Below are 4,838 nucleotides of genomic sequence, written 5' to 3'. Positions count from 1 at the left end.
TGTGTGTGTGTGTATGTGTATATATATATAAAGGAATACCAAAAATGAGACATGAACGCAAAGCATCCACTCTGACGATACAAAAATAAACAAGGACGGGTTATTCGGAGTTTTCTTTGTTCAGTCGAGTTTCACATTATCTTTGCAATTTCGGCTGGTTATACTCGAGATTGCTCCAATCTGGCCAGCCCCAAGCAAAAACTAAGCTAGGAGCATTAGATTCCTTGGAAGAAAGCAGCGAATGCATACGAAAACTAGGACGGAAAAAACAGAGAAATGGTACACAAATACAAATGCAAATAAAAGACATTAACAAGTTTCTTTCGACTAAGGACGAATTAAATTAAGTTGGCGTGGGTGGAAGTGAAGCCTTACGGCAGGGATATAAGACATGACAGGCATAGGGAGGAATATAGATGTTGCACGGATGGTAGTCGAACCAAGAAAAAGAGGACAGGCTTGGCCGAACACCGGTCACGTGGAGAGAGAAGAGAGAGAGGTAGAGGCAGAGGGATAGAAGAATTAGGGAGGGACGAGAAAAAGGAAAAGAGACAGGTTGAAATGAAAGAGGATGGAAGGTGAGAATGAAGAAACAGCCTAACCGAGGCAATGATCTCAAGGGTGAATCTTATTCTATATTATGGCATTTCAAACCAGGCAGGATTTAGTGTTCATAGTTTTATAAACGGTTTTACCCAGCTCATGTATTCTTTCAGATTCTTGCAAAGTCCAACTTACAATCTAAACGTTCCTTTGTATACTTGTCTCTTTGCTTTGGGTAAAAATATTCGCATATTGTCACGCTTGGTTGTATCCTCCTACCGGACAAATGTACTTGGTTTCTGAAGCCCCTTTCTGGTTCGATTTAAAATACTAGTTTCTAACACAATACCACAGAGTGTTGCCATATGAATCTCATCACCCCACAGAATTTCTCTCAACTGCAAACAACATAGTGAATTGTTAATTATTAATTATTAATGTTTTCATAGATATTCACTAAAATCGGTGAAACCTATAATCTTCGATAAAAGTTTACCAGAATAACGAAGGATACTTGTGAAACTTATCTGTCAGTCGTCAGCAACACATTGCACTACAAGCCAGCCGCAACACCCAGCACTGATCCCCATGTATCTCCAAATAGCCCTAATGAGCCCAATCCGATCGACAGCTATTAGGAACATCAACGGATGTGAACCAAACAATAAGAAAGATTCTTAATAGACATCAACTGCCTTACTTAGAAGCAGTGAAAGCTTGGAGTGATTTCCTCGTTTAAACTATTGCAATTTTGATTCTACACACACGCGCGCACACACACACACACACACAGACACACACACACACACACACACACACACACATCCACCCCCCCCCCCCCCCACACGCACACACACACACATACACGCACGCACACACACACACACACACACACACACACACACACACATGAACACATAACGCAGTTATGCATTTGACGTAATGTTAAATGTAATTAGATATAATATAGTAATGAGTCAATGTGCTGTAGACAAATATAATCTGGCATAAAACTGTCGGCTGAGTTTTATTAGCATGTATGTACGCTTGTATATTTATACGTGCATACAAATGTATGATATAAGAATATTTATAAATAAATGCAATAAAAATATATTAGGAAATGCCTCTGGGACAGTAGGTTAATGATCTTACGTATTTCTAAAAGGCAAAAATATCTTGTATTACGACTCTAAAATGTAATAAAATATATTTTAATAATAACAATAATAATAATAATAATAATAATAATAATAATAATAATAATAATAATAATAACAACAATAATAATAACAATAATAATAATAATAATAATAATAATAACAACAACAACAACAACAATAATAATAATGATGATGATTATTCTGATGATGATGATGAGGGGGAGGATGAGGGAGGGAGAAGAAGATGACGTAGAAGAGTTGGTTGTGGTTGTGGTTGAGGTGGATGATATTAATATTACATATGGTGCAAGGGCAAGTGCTGCAAAGGGTTAATAAATAAAGCAACAACGACAATGGTGACGAAAACGATGACGATGACATCTTTAATAGGCCCTAAATTCGTAATATAATAAGAAATAAATCAAAAGGATCGTGCTCGTAACCAATAACAGTTGTTCAAATTTGATAACTTCCAGAATTTTCAGTCAATCAGAAAACAGCGCGTTAGCTGCCTCTTCCTTCACCAGTTGTAGTGGTGGTGGTTGTAGGGGGCATCGGCATGTCAAAACATTTCTAGAAATAACAGACAAAACATTAAAATATACACGAATGAAATTAATATTAAAACATTCGCGAGCAGAATTGAAACGCTGTTTGAGTTTTCTTTTCAGCGTTGAATGTTCACCATCCCACTTACATTGCACACACACACACACACACACACATACACACACACACACACACACACACACACACAAAGAAACACACACACACACATACACACACACACACACACATACACACACACATACTCACACAGAGTTGAAACGCTCCCACTACCGGTTTGCCATCACCCCTTCCTTCCTTATTCATCTATCACCCCTTCCTTTCTCATTCATATGTTGTGACGGAGAAAAATATAAGAATATTATTATAGTAGAAGATTATTTTTCTCGTATCTCCTTCTCCTCCTTGTGCACATGCGCAGCATCTTTGGTTATTATGGAAACAAACTTTTTCGCTACGGTGATGTGTAAAATATTCGCTTCTGATTGGCTAAAACACCCAACTTCTGCACATTTTAAAAACTAATAAATTTTAAATTATGGATTTATACGAAAAATTAATTTCATTGTCATAATTAGTGTACAAAATTTAATCCATTCGCCAAATTTGAAAACAATTCGAGCAAAATTGTCAACAGTGTCGAAAACCACAAAGATGCCAAAGTAGTTGTTTGAATTTTAGGTTTGATGCATATAATTAAAAATCTTAGCAGCTATATATATAAATCCATCTATTGTCGAGAATCAAGTCAGTGAATCTCCGTGAGTCACAGCATATGATCATCCTGAGAAAAAGTCCGGAGTAGGTAAGTGCGGAAGTGCGTCAAAGACTATATCAAACGATGGATTCGAAACAAGACACTGGCTGGTTGTCTGCATAAACCACAAGACAGATGAAAGTGAAGAGTCTTACAAAGCCAACTCTTGGACTTCGAAGGTCACCACGGCTGAAGACTAATCCATATTCACATATGTATTTATGATTTCTAAGGTTCTAGTTTGTGACAGCTGGGTAGTAGGCTGATATGCAGGAAGTTAACAAGAAAGAAAAATTGTGCAGGGAATAATAGGGTTCTGTTATGCAATCACTAATATGTTCGCCTGGCAAGCACTACGAAATTCATCTTTCGTATTTGCTATTTCTGTCTCAATTTGGAGCGTATAATATCTAATATAATTTTACATTTTAATCCAATGTTTCCAATCGTTGTCAGCACTTAAAACTATGCATATTTGAAGCCAAGGATTGAATACAAACACAATTATTAAATTATATTGTGTAAGTGAGGGAAAAGACTAAGAAAAATAATTGTTGTTTGGTAGCCGACTAGTCTGCAAAAATAAAATGAAATTAAATGATGATAATATCGACTATATATATATGTGTGTGTGTGTGTGTGTGTGTGTGTGTGTGTGTGTGTGTGTATTTATGTACATGTGTGTGTATTTATGTACGTGTGTATGTATGAATATATTTTTGTATGTGTGTGTGTGTGTGTGTGTGTGTGTGTGTGTGTGTGCGCAAAGTGAGTAATGCGATCCGTAAAATTGGATTCTACTTTGCTTTAATCAGATAGATGCAATCGGCAATAAAACATATTAAACGTTGGCAATAACATTGGTTTGAAAGATAAAAATTCAGTAGTATTTTACAAACAATTTTACACGCAATAAATATGTGACTTCAGCGTGGTGGATTGCCAGGAACTTTGGAACGTCTGACAAAATGCCATACGGTGTTTAGCCATGTCCCTCTACTTTCTGACATGAAATCTCACTGGAATGGATTTTGAATTCCATGATTCAGGTCTCCATGAAAGTAGGTATCTGTTAAATATTGGTGTATTGGCCCTATGTTAGAAATAAATAAAGACAGAAGAACAGAATCTTCTGCTGAGTGTATTTTGAGGTGCTTTCTAGTGTCATTTGACGTCTATCTCTAGGATGTAGATGCCGTTTTCTCAGAATCCTTATTTATAATTGTATCTATATATCTATATCTACATCTAATCTATCTATCTATCTATCTATCTATCTATCTATCCATCATCTATCTATCTATATACATACCCTCCATATATATATATATATATATATATATATATATATATATATATATATATATATATATATATATATATATACATATATATATGGATAAGTTGATAGATAGACATGGATATAAATATATGCTTAATAAAGTTTAATTAAAAGTTTAAAAATCATGAAGAAATACTTCATACCACAGAAAATAATGGAAAAATAATTCAAAAATGCACTAGGAGTTTAACTTTATCTAATTTCTAAGTATAATATCCATCAACGTTTGAGTATAACTTTAATGTAAAGTATATATTAAAAACAGGCGTAGATCTTTCCAACCGATTCCAAGCATGATTCTTTTCATGGTCACCAAATGGTTCTGTTTCATTAACTAAGTTTTTTACGTAATTAAAAACAATCTATAAACAGAGTAAAACATGAATTAAATTTTCACATGATATGCACATAATTTTTTAATCATAATTTTGAATGCAGACACATTCATAGCTAATAATCTTTTTGT

Source organism: Octopus bimaculoides, chromosome 1 (genome assembly GCF_046866305.1).
Source record: "Octopus bimaculoides isolate indiv1 chromosome 1, ASM4686630v1, whole genome shotgun sequence".
Lineage (NCBI taxonomy): Eukaryota > Metazoa > Mollusca > Cephalopoda > Octopoda > Octopodidae > Octopus > Octopus bimaculoides.
This window is presented reverse-complemented; position numbering follows the sequence as displayed.